This window comes from Squalius cephalus (assembly GCF_949319135.1).
Source record: "Squalius cephalus genome assembly, chromosome: 13".
Classification (NCBI taxonomy): Eukaryota; Metazoa; Chordata; class Actinopteri; order Cypriniformes; family Leuciscidae; genus Squalius; species Squalius cephalus.
This window is the reverse complement of record NC_137134.1, coordinates 14,913,534-14,926,796: the sequence shown is the minus strand read 5'-3', so window position 1 is coordinate 14,926,796 and position 13,263 is coordinate 14,913,534. Positions and strand designations below refer to the sequence as shown.

The window sequence follows — 13,263 nt, the reverse complement described above, 5'->3', positions numbered from 1 at the left end:
AACGCTACAGTTAACCGACCGTTCAGCTCAAATGGAACGTCCGACATTATTGACTATGATTGGGTTATTATATCAGCGTGATACACGGGCAAGAGCGCATCCAGAGTTTCCATTTCTGTAAAAAACTAGTTCACTTTCGCATCCTTTTGTGCAGATGCAAGTTGTAATATTATTTTTATGTTATGCATCTAGGATATCTGATTATTAATCTCATAGGATGTGTCATAGAACGTGCTTCAGTTTACTGGAGATCATTTACTCTTTAGCTATTCCTTTAAGATGTTTCTTTTTCAATAATATTGAACAGTTATTTTTTTTCTATTTATACGTTGATGTTCTCACAGACATGTTTTCATGTCATATTTTTATTTGTCAACATTAATTTTCGTAACAGTCTTAAAATATTTTCATTTTAATGACAGACACGCCCCGCCCCCCGCCCCCTGCACATGCCCTGCCCCCAGAGTACTAGAGTACTCATTTGTTGAGACCTGTCAATGATCGAAATGAGAAATTAACAAAAATGCCCACTGTTAGCCAGGTTTCCATTCAGATATTTGTATGCACATTTTGGGATAAATAAGCTGATTGGCAAGAATGTGATACAATTCCAAAACGTTTGATCAATTTTTATTAGGTATGAAGACATGCACAGTTATCATATACATTCTAGATGTGCACCACAAAAATCATGTAACTTTACCTCACGTCATGTCTCTAAATAATTTATTCTAGGACATTCTGACACACAAATAAACATCTGCTACCAATCGCTAGAAAACATGAAGTGTGTGTGTGTGTGCGTGGTTTTGTTTTGCACACTATAAACCACACACAATTTGGTACATTTAATAAAATAGCTGTGGTGGTTTGCCCAGTGGTGGCTACAACTTCCATTTCTATTTTTTTTTTCTTTTTTTTTTTCTGATTTATCCATAACTAATGATTTTGTTCTCCTTGGGATGGAAATGCTGCTTTATATATTCTTATGGATATTCTGCTTTTTACCATTTCAAGTTATTGGCCGATAACATTTATTTATTTATTTTATTCTATTAAATCTAAAACTACTAAAATTGGTATTGTTAATTAAAAATGCTGAAATAAAATATAAATACTAGACGAAAAACTTAAACGAAAATCAGAAATGTTGTCTTTGCGACTTGCTGAAATAATTTAAAGTACTGAAATTACTATAACTAAAATAAAGCTAAATAGAAGCATTAACAAACTTAAACAATATAACAGCATAATAAAATTGCTAAAGCTAAAACCAAAATTAAAATATAAAATGTGAATTTTTTTTATAAATACTATAATATATAATACTACTAAAATAACACTGAATTGTGTAGCTCATTTCCTATTTTTAGATCATGTAACACTCAATGTCAATGTTCTAACCCTAACCAATTAACAGTAACATCAGTAATAATTTAATAAACTTAAATATAATCTTTAGCAAATTTCTAAATCAATATACATTTTTCATATTGTACATTATCATGTTAGGATGCCTATATTCACTTGTAGTATCTACAACGAGTGATTTTTAATTTTTAGTATTTTGTTTAATTTATTTTCGCAAAATAGTAGAATTTTATTAACTTTGGATCCCTGCGCTTAAGTCCACATGGGTGCCATCAAGTCCCCGTTTCACTCTGCAATAAATTATGACAGTTATGTTTGGTGAAATCTGTTTCATGTCTTTTTTTAGAGCTCTAGTATGCTGGTGGAATCTGATCAGTGTGTAAATCAGCCTGTATGTCCAGCTTCATCTGCCAGTGTAGCAGCAGACGGACTCACTTTATCACTCTTTATCTGAAGCCGCTCTTTGCTGCCTCATTGTTTGATTGCATGACTCATTCCTGCACTTGTGTTTTTTTATTAGGCTTAAATGCTTGTGTTACGAGAGCATACGTGCCAGAGCGCTCTTAAACTCTGCCATTTTGTTTTAAGGCCTGCGATAAAAGCCGCGGCAGTATTACGCTTGATGGGAAGGCAAATGAAAAGCTCTCCACGTCAAGTGCCATGTTACATGCATACACATGTCGTCCGTGCTCCATGCAAATTTTATGAATAGAGCGTGTCTCTCCATGATAGATGGGTTCTTGACTGACGGGGTCTGAAAGCAGCACTCCGGTGTCAGAATTGGCAGGTGTGTGCATTTGTGTTACAAATTCAAATCCCAGTGCACAAATAGCCAGTGATTTATTGGGCTTAGACCTGGAAAGTGCTTTTATTTAGCTTTTTTTTATTATTTTTATTATTCATTATCACAAGTAAAACAATTCGAGTGAAACTTTGAATTGAAAAATTATCATGAATTTGATAATGTCTTGGGATTAAGCGTAGCGTCAGTTCTGGCAGGTCACATTAGTCAAACTTGCATCAGCTGACTCTCAGCTGATCCACATCTACCTGTAGGAATACGACGCCTATCACTGTATACATATATAAGCTCCTTCAGTATTATCAGCAGCTATCGCGTTTCTCAGGAGCTAATTAGCCTCCTCCATCCCCAGCTCCTCCTCTCGTCAGTCAGGATTTGGCATTCTGATTCCCCTTGAATCAGAATAAATTCTCAAATTATGTTGTATTTTAAAATCTTTATAAATTATTGATATCTGCAATACATTCATGTTGGTTCAGTTCTGTTTACCCCAAGGGGGGTTATTGCTGCTCTCCCTGCTCTTATCCATGCTAGGCTTCATGGATGTGCAGGGAGTTCTCGCCCAGAACAGAACCATACCGCCAATCCACACTGTATGCTAATTGTCAATTGTATTTGACGATAGTGGTCCTGACAGAAGTGCTTTCACACTAGCACTCTTGGTGCGCACCCAGGTGCGATTGACGTCAGAGTTTGGTTTGTTTGGATTGTGAACACTGTTTTCCAAACTTGAATGTGCACCCGTGAACCATATATACGATTCTGCATAAAAAGGGTGGTCTTGGGGTATGGTTCGCTGCTAATATGGACGCAATCGCATTAAAGGTAGGGTAGGTAATTTTCAGTGCGGCTAGCAATAGCGAGCTAGTTTTGAAAGCATAAGATCCCACCCTCCCTTCAGAGCGTCTCCAAAGCCGCCACTCCTCCAAAACACATGAACACACACAGCAGGGAGCAAACAAAAGTGTCACGAGAGACGGCGTTAAAATACCTCATGTCTCAAACACATAACATTACAATAATAATAAACATAAACAACTCAAAGAGCTCTGACTTGTACCACCTGACTGCTGCAGATTCAGGCCATCCTTAAAAATATTCTTGTTTGCCGTAACCCGACCGACCCAGTCAATTTAGGTCCGACCCAATTATTTATTTTTTTTCCCTTTTAGTCCGACCGACTTGCCGATTGTAAACTTGCGTTAAGACCGACCGATTTTTTTTTTTACTCTTCAAACAACTAATACAAATGCAATAAAATGATATTAATTATATTTTATTGTGAATAAATAGGCCTACATATAGGCTACAAACGTAGGCTACGCTCTTTCTTTTAAATAAAAACCCGTGGCATCATCTATGATTATAAGGGCTGTGTAGGCTGTAGGCCTATGCGAAATGAAAGCGAAATCGCGACACTCAGATCCACGAAAAATATGTTTTAGTAGGCTAATTCTATGAATTACACTGCGCAAACCAAAAGTAGGCTATTATACCCACCGGATGAAGAGGGATTGGCTCTCCACAGAACATAATTTATAGCCTATTCATTTTATTTTATTTTTCGTGTTCGCATTTATGAGGAAGAAACAATGTTACGGACGTGACCGCTCTGAAAGCGGCAATTAAAACTTCACAGAGATCTCAAACAGGCATTTAAAACACCAAATATTAAGAATGGGCATATCAAGCAAAATAAAATTTGATGATTGATCGAAAATTGTATCTCTCCCCCCACATGCTCACCGGCAACGCTCCGACAGTAAATTTCTCTGTAGGCTACTGTCTAATAGGCCTGTGTTGTAGCCCACAGTCATTAAAAAACGATTTAGTTTCATATTCATGTTTAAATAAAATAATATTCATTTTTTAAATTTCATGTTGATTATATGAAAAGTGAATAGCATGAATAAGATATGATCCCGAAAATATCGGAAGACAAATGGAGTAGGCAGACATGATTTTAACCACTTCATTAAGTTTGTTTTTGTAGAAAGTCTGTCTTTCTAGTGAATTTCGTTTTGTATTAATTGTATCTTAATTTTGATCAATGTTTCATCAACCAATTTCATGTATTTAATAAATAAGAGGTAGGCTAAATAAGGCAATATAATCAGGACACGGAGTCGCCGGCGCGTGAACTGGAGCTGGTCTCTTAAATGAACCGAAACTCAGCGTATAAGCTACTTGCCTCACAGACCTGAGACATATAGGCCTATATATAAAAAAGCATGAAATGTACACTTTTAAACAAAACAATTCAAAACGAAAGAAAACAGACTGCTCTCTGCTTATGTAATGAAATGTGCATTTCTCTCTGGCGCGTTCACTAGGCTACTGCGAAGATCGCGTCAGCATCGTCAACTTCATCTTTGACACAGAAAACACTTGTTTATTAATAAACAATTGAAATGTCTCCTTGATATATTTGACATACTAATAATCATCACTTTTCCCAATTCTGACAGCTTAGGTGCGTTATTGGCAGCGCTCCCGTTACATGAATAGGCCTATAATATTACCGCTATAATATTATTCTTTGGTGTTCAGTTTATACAGGTTTTCTAATTGTTATTTAATATATATATATAGCACGAAGTTCTGGAAAACTGTCAGTGAAGTCCCGATATGCAAATTTGACCAAAATTGTACATTTTTTTTTACATCGAATCTCGGAAAAAAAAATATAGACCGACCAACCGACCTTTTTTTTTTTTTGTTGCTGTTACGGCAAACCAAGATATTTTTAAGGATGGCCTCATTTCAGCGTTGATAGTGTTAACATTGAAACGCGTAAATTCTAGTCACAAACCGCTCCGAGTATAACGCCACGGGTTTCCATCTCCTTCAAATTACAGTAGTTATGTTGTGAAGGCAGCATAAGCTGGTTGTTTTGGTTCAGGATGAACTGTAAAAGGCGGCTGATGTTTTGGTTGCGCTGCTCGGTGACTGACGTCTGTCTATTGGCGCTTTTCCATTACCAGTACCAGCTCAACTCGACTTGACTCGCCTCGTCTCGGCTCGGCTCGCTTTTCGCTCCGTTTTCCATTGCAGATAGTACCTCCACAATAGTACCGGGTTGTCATAGCGACGCCGCAGATAACTGCCGTGACTTAATCTTCTACGCGACACACACCCGCTACCCACACACACAGGACAATGGAGGAAATCGAGTGTATGCTGTTTTTGGATGTTTTTGTTTTTGCTGTTTTTTATTCAGGATACTCCATCTGGCGCGTGCAATGATGACGCAGTGAATAGTGACTATTCTCTCTGACCAATCAGCAGTCTGCCGTGTTTTCACGTCACATTTTAGTATCGCCTCAGCTCGCTCAGAACCTCGCCGGAGGTGGTACGAAAAATGTACATGTACAACTTTTACACCGTGGAAAACCAAACAAAGCCGAGGCGAGCTGGTACTGTGTAGTGGAAAAGCGCCATAACTCTGCATAGCATGAAACGCACTGATGATGTGTGATGTCGGCGCGAGCAGGTGTGCGGAGGTATAGAAATACATATGTTGACAGGACTGAATGCAATGATTGGATGAACATTTTATGGTCCTACGCCTCCCACAAATGAGATATATACATATAAGTAACATAATAATATAATGTGAACACAATCCAGCGGGGGAGGAGGGAACAAACAAACCAAACGTGTGAAAGCACCCTTGGTTTTTGGTTGGGTCCTAGTATCATGTTCTCCAGCATGATTTTCAGCTTCAAATAAAGACCAATGGTCCATCTGTCACATGACCAGTTAAAAATAGAAAATCGGCAAGAATCTAGGCAGTCGAACTCGTAGTTGGATGCTGGTGGTGTCAGATGGGAGGGATTGTTTTCTGGCCTGAGGTTTAACAGGGTATCATCAGGAAGCTGTTGTACCCTTTCGGTGTCACACAGGCGGTTGAATGCTCTCACCGCACAAGAGGCTCATCTGGATTGGCTTTGGGCTGTGCAGCTCGCTCTTTTCAGACACATTTTATTTGGAGTAAATGGTAAAGCAACAACCGTCCGCCTTGTATTGGAGCTCTGCTGTTAGTGTTTGTAAGTGAAACCATGTATCATTGCGTTCTATCTGTGCTATTGTTGTTTCCAGTTGATCGATAAGGATTCAAGCCAAACTCAACCTCAAGCGGATCTGCTCAACTCATTGAAGCATCTGTGCTTCCCTTTAGGCCATGTGTCCAGTGCGGCTTTGGCAGTTGCATTGTTGTACTATTTTTTGCATCTTGTGCCATCCTGCTGCAGTTTCATGGTGTTAAAAGAAGTTAAACTATGGCTGAACAATAATTCAGTATCAATATTGTAACGAATGGACTTAATCCAAAATGCTCTAGGCCTCATAAAACCTTCCCCCTCTCCCCTGTTGTCATCGGCCCTCAAACTAGTTCTCTTCAAAGGCTGTTATCACCTCTGCTCTCCTGAACGATCTGAGCAAGAGACTGTCTGCCACCCTCAAAGACAGCACGAGAGTCCAGACGGCACTAGCCATTTGGTTAAAGACTATAGCGATAAACTCCAATACACAAGGACATTCACTCCTTTCTTACCCACAAACTTTCCCAAATGTTTAAAGTATTTCTTCTGTGTTTTATGCATGTCCCTATGTTTTATTAGTTATGACTAGTTATGATTCTTTAGTTATGTGAGAGTAACTTCAAATGTTGATATCCAAAGATGATGTATCACTGCTTTAATGTCTTCATATCCCCTTTCTTGGTATCAAAAGAATCCTCTTTTGATTTTATAATCAATGGTGTACAATATGTTAGGATAAAGTGCATCATGATATTTGTACCATACTTTTATGTAAAGACTGCACTAATTCTCCATGCCAGCATGAATATGTAAATGGGGATTAGATGAACTAAGACTTTCTCCCGGTCATCTTTGATTGGTCACCTCAACAAATGAGTGTGAACTGATAGGACCTTTAAGAGTATCTGATTAGTTCAGATCTTGGCTCAATCTCTTTGAGACAACATTCTCCTGTCTTCTTCCGGCAACTTCATCGTCAAGTTAATTTCTTTGGATTCAGTCTGGACCACCCCAAGAACCCAAACGAACGTTTAAGCGTACTCCTGGCAAAATCAAGAATCTCAAGAATCTCCTGCATCTGGACTTTTTCAACAATCGAAGTCAATGCAAGTACCTGTTCACAGCCTTTAGATGCGTTTCTAAGTTATTTTGCCCCTTTAAGGTGACCCTGATTCTTTGATGTTTCTCGAAGGTTGTAGTTAACTGATTGTAATCTTGCCATTCTCTTTTCTTCTCTCTCTCTTTCTTCACTTTTCTTTACTTTCTTGATTCTGTATACAATCTTTGCTTAGTTTAGTTGTGTGTGTAGCCTTCCATAGTTTGTTTATTAAATAGGGGTGTAACGATTCATCAACTACATCGATGTATTGATTTATATTCCTATGATCCAACTACATCGATCTGTGCTCGGCAAGTTGGCCTTCCGGACGACATATATCGATCTAACATCGTTTTAAAAGGTAATGAATCGATTGTATCGATACTAGGAAATAACGCATTGGATTTAAGCACGTCAGACTTTATATGGATGTTTTTTTCTTAGCACTTTTAATGATAAAGGCGTTAAACGTTACTCGATTCAGTCTGTCTATCTGTGACGTCGTCGCCATGCGTGACGTGCCAGCAGCAGCGCAAAGACAACAAGCAGCGCAAAGTCTCTCACCTCAGAAAAACTGACTTTCCTGTCCTCTCATCAGCCGCTATATTGCAGTAGCGCGCACTCTACAATTTCACGCGCAAATGCGCCGGCGCGCTGTATCACTTCACTAAAGCGCAAAAGAAATACGAGCATGCAACGTCGTAAATTAGTAAGTTACGAAATAAAAGTAAAATACCAATAAATTACGTTATTGGTACGTCATGTGTGTTGCTATTTATCAGGAGCAGTTTCCATGTTTCTTTACCAGTTCTTCTAAGTATTGTGTATCACCATGGTGGCCTAATTGTTTCCATAACAAAATGCCACTTACTGGTTATTTTGTATATTTTTATATGACTGTGGTGGCTCATACCAAGACTGTATTAACAAAAACTAGTTTGGGACTGCTATTTAATAGCTTAACCTCGCAGTGCCTACTGTTTATCAGTATTTGTCATATTCTTAAAAAAATTTTGTATGTTAAGTAAAGGGGGACGGAACTTGTGTGTCAACAATTTTTGTGTAAACAAATGTATTATAATAGGCCTATATAATTGCTAAAAAGGTGGGTCGCGGCTTGATGACCATGGAGAAATGTGGCCAAACTATTCAAAACATCATTCAGTGTTGTGATAATCGTAATTAATAATCACAATTACAATTTCAAGGGAATAATCAACAATTATAATTTTTGTCATAATCGTGCAGTCCTACTTTATTCAAATAAAATGTGAATGCATTTGACATTAATTGTTGTTTACTTGATTGTTTATATCCATAATTAATTGATACCTGATTCCCTTACAAGAATTTTTGGCTAAAAAGTCACTGAATCGATTTCAAGTCACTGAATCGTTTCGGATCGTATCGTTCTAAATGAACCAATATCGTCCTTGAATCATATCGACAACCATGAATCGCGATACGAATCGAATCGTTGTTAAAACGAATTGTTACACCCCTATTATTAAACCATTATATCCACGCTTTATTGTTTGCCACATATCGAAGTCACTTAAACATCTTGATCTAGCGATACCTATGCTATTACCCTGCTAATACTTTATTTACTATTTACTACAATTAATCGGATTGATGGCTCAATCGGACTGAAAAGCCTTCATTTAAACGCCTTAATCGATACGATTGAGCTCGATCCGAATGAAATTTAGATCGAATTGAGAGCGGTGGTTTATTCCTTTTCTAATCCGATCGAGAGGACATGTATAACACTTGATTGGATTGAACACTGAAACTAAAAGGACTGCGCATGTGCAATGACGTTGAAATAGCGTAATGATGTATGACGTGCGAACGATACATTTTTTCCTGTTGAATAAATTGTCATATAAATGATAGTCCCGTCATTCTAAAATTCTCATTTCACTGTGTCTGTGAAGTGAAGCTGGACAACGTCCCACCAGTCCTTGTTTCAGATTCTCATCCACAGACGACTGGGTTTGGGCATTTTTACTGCGTGATAAATATAAGCAACACGGCACAACGGTTCATATGTTCATTGTCTCCAAATTATGACTAGAAATGGATAAATATTAAGTCTGCTGTTTAAAACAAATAAAGAATCAACGTAGGAGAATAGTTATGTGCAAACAGCGGGAAACTCTATTTGTGCAGTGAGCGCATGTCAAAAAATCTATTCCGATTTGACATAAACACACACATCAACCCGATCACTTGTTTAGCGTTCGTGTAAACACTACATTCAGATTCAGCAATCAGAGTGAATTCAGGGTGTCATCAACACTCAATGTCCCTCAGCAACATGTGTTTTTGTTGTTGCTCACTTTTCTTTTTTCTACAGCAACTCTGAGCACTTCATATTCTTTATCCTGGCTGGAGCACTTTTTTAAATCTATGAGAATAATATAATCAGCCTATGTTAGCCTATAGTTTAAAGTTAAAGATATTCATATTAATAAGTTGAGAGTCTTATGTTTATTTGACGGTGATTTCACATTTCTTGTTTGTATGAAGGCTAAATACAAATAAAAAATTAAAGGAGTCATGACCTGCAATTTTCACTTTTCCACGAGAATCAATGTATGTTATGATTGCCTAACGATTATACACTGGCCGGGAAGCCGATATTTAAAAGTGAAGCGTTCGTTTACCCCAGGGTTCATAAACCAGCGCGCGTGCACGCGCACTCAAATACGAGATTTTGATTTCAGCCCCGACTTGACGTCATGACAGGGCAGGATATACCATATATGGACACCGCAGACCTGCCGCAGGAAGTGCGCCCTGGCGCCCCTCCTCCCCTCATATTCAGTCGAGAAAGAAGCAGAAACGTAGTGCACACTGAGTTGCTCTGTTGTTGACTGCCAGAATCAACATGTAAATGTGTTTTCTCTCCCAAGAACGGACCAAGCTGTCAGGGACCAGTGGATTAAATTCATTTTTAATGACGCGGTTCCTACAACCCTTCCCACTGGCTTAACGTTATGTGTCTGTGCTAACTAAACATTTTACGCCGGAATCCTTCACAAATTTGAGGCAATATCAGGCAAAGTTGGCATCGAAGCTCGGGAAAAAGGGGCCATTTTCAACAATCAGACACTTGCCTGCAATTGAAACAGTAAGAATGTGTTTTTATTGCTCTACTCTGTGTAACAAACAGCAGCCAACTGCTAATGCGGCTATTGTATGCTAGCGGGAGTATTAGCTTCGAGGTAAACATGGGGAATGGCTGCTAACGTTACTTTGCAAACAACAAATGACTGAGATCATCATGAATTCGGCTATTGTATATTGATTGCCTAACGCTTATATATGAGGCGCCGTCTAGTTTGTGTGTGTGTGTGTGCTCGCGTCTCATATGAGTAACTATGTGCGCGAGTTTGTGTGTGTGTGCTCGCGTCTCATATGAGTATGTGCGTGGAGAGTTCATATACATGTATGTGTGACTACTTAGTATGTATGCAAGCGTGTTTCATATATGTGTGCGTGAATGAAGTTTGATTTAAGCCCTAAACGACGCCTCATACTTATACACTGGCCGGGAAGCCGGTCGCGGCCAGGTCCGGTTCATTCATAATTTGCGCCATGATGCCATTTTGGAATGATATGCTAAAGCGTCACCTGCGGTGTCAACCCCCTCCTTCCTGCCACCAATCAACGCGCCCCTCATTTGCATTATTAAAATGACTGTCCACGACAGCCAAAATATCGCATCAGATCTCGCGAGACAATAATGCGTTCAGAAATAAGGGTCTGAGGAGCTCTGTGTTTATTTTTTTTCCACTTTTCTTTTTTAGAAGGGCCTGAAAGACTATAATACAGCAGTAGGTATCCAAGGTAATACTAGGTCATGACTCCTTTAATTTATTTGTACCATTTTTATTTCTAAAATATTATATAGTTTTATAGGAGGAGGTTTCAGAGACTTGGCAAATGAATTTTTCAGAAGTTTGTAGGTACAGACATTCGTTGTGGGCGTTCTTGGCAGTTTTTCCTGAGGCTTTTATATTGTTCATATCGATATCGGAATTATATCGTAACGGCCGAAATCAAGAAATATATTGTGATATAAATTTTGGTCATATCGTCCAGCCTTAAGTTAAACATACTTCAGCTTTTGTTATTGGCCACATCAGTGTCATTTTTAAAACGATGGGCCATTTTAAAGAAGTCTGTGGGAGTATATGAATCTCGAGCGCATGTAACATTTGTGTACGATAGTGTCCAGTTACAATGAAATATTTTTACTTAAGAACCTGAAGTCCCATTCACACACCAATAACGATATAACGATAACTATATTAGCATCCACACCAATGCATGATAACGTTCTGTTTATATTTTCTGCCAGTTCAAATGCTCAAGCTCTTTCAAACAGGATGGATTCTGACTGGCTGTTTATGTTTTTATCATTTATCAGCTGGAACAATTTTTTCTAAAAGTGATTCCCCAAATATTGTTCCTTGTTACTACCTTTAACCCTCTGGGGACCAAAAACGCGCCCGCGCGTTTTGCTCGTTTTTTTTTTTTAGCAATGAAAATAAACACTAAATGCTCTGTTAATTTTGATCTTTCATTTTCGTGTAATACATCAATCGATCCTGTTCAGTTTCTATTTTTTTTCTGTATACTCACAATAAAAATAAAGTGTTTTGCTTTTTGACAAATAAAGAAAAATTAACATGATGCGATTTCTGCCTTCTCTCTGTCAGTAAACTCCCATTTGAAACGCGTTCGAAAATGATCTATAACTCCGCGAAAATTCAGTCAAACAGGCAAACAGACCCACGGGCATAAAGCTTGAGATCGCATCTGTTAAATGAAGTAACTTATATAAAAAACAAATATTCTCATCTTCTGTAATCTGTATAAAAAGAGAGCGACTCCAGTCGAGCTCATTACGAGCTAATTCACAGTAATGTGACCACGCCCCGGAGAGCGCGTGCTATTCAAACGCAAATTCTGAGAACTATTGAAGATCTGTGAAACGCCCACATCAGCTGTAAACAAAGCGCGTCGCGATCGAGTGAGGCATAATATAGCCTACCTTATGGAGAAAAGACTCCTCAGAACAGTGCTGATATGAGGAACAATATATCCTGATATGAGGAGCAGATCCCGCTGAGGAGTGAGGTAGGCTGTTTTCTTTTCTCAAGTGTGGAATAACGTTATGGAATAACGTTAGTGTAGGCCTATGCAAACCGCAAAAAGATGAATCGCATTTCTATAATATGACTCGCCTTTCTGTGAGATGAATGAAGGGTACATATTTGTAAAGACTGTTTAGCCTAAATATAAATCGCGCGCCTGTGTGTGAAAGAATAAACTGTTTTGCTATAGCCTACTGAGATGAGTAAAAATCGACTGGAATATGTTGAAATAAAATGTATTTGTATAAGCAACGTATTAAACTGCAAATTAGCATTTATATGCCCTAATATTTCATAAAAACAACGTTACAGTCAGTCACTTGTTGACTAGATTTGGGTACAGTTTTTAGGCTACTGTAAAATATACTGCCACATAAAATAAGCTTTTGTTTAGCAATTTCTGCTCATATCTAACGTTTTATATATATATATATATATATATTTGTCAAAAATAAAGTCATAGACTAAGATGTTAGATGTTCCAATGTTGGCTATATTCAAACTAATGAATACATATGATAAAATGTAGGCCTATAATCTTTTTTCTTTTTCTTTTTTACAAAGAAAGAGTACACTTGAAATATTGTTGAAATTGTAATTATTGTTGTAATTGTAACATTTTTAATAAAATAGCAAAACATATTTACAAGAGAGATGTAAGCAAAATCTTAAATGGTCAATATAAGTCTTCTTCTAAATACATCCTTTGTCCTTGCATTGTGGCTCAGTCAGTGTCACACCTGAGTGAATGGCTCATTAGGCAGAGTCATTATGCAG

At 38.0% G+C, this 13,263-nt stretch overlaps 1 protein-coding gene across 3 annotated transcripts in view; it reads left to right on the top strand.

Moving 5' to 3' along the window:
* Positions 1-13,263, top strand: part of crebbpa (CREB binding lysine acetyltransferase a) — a 51,759-nt gene that overhangs the window by 14,635 nt on the left and 23,861 nt on the right. The gene's annotated exons all lie outside the window — the stretch shown is intronic.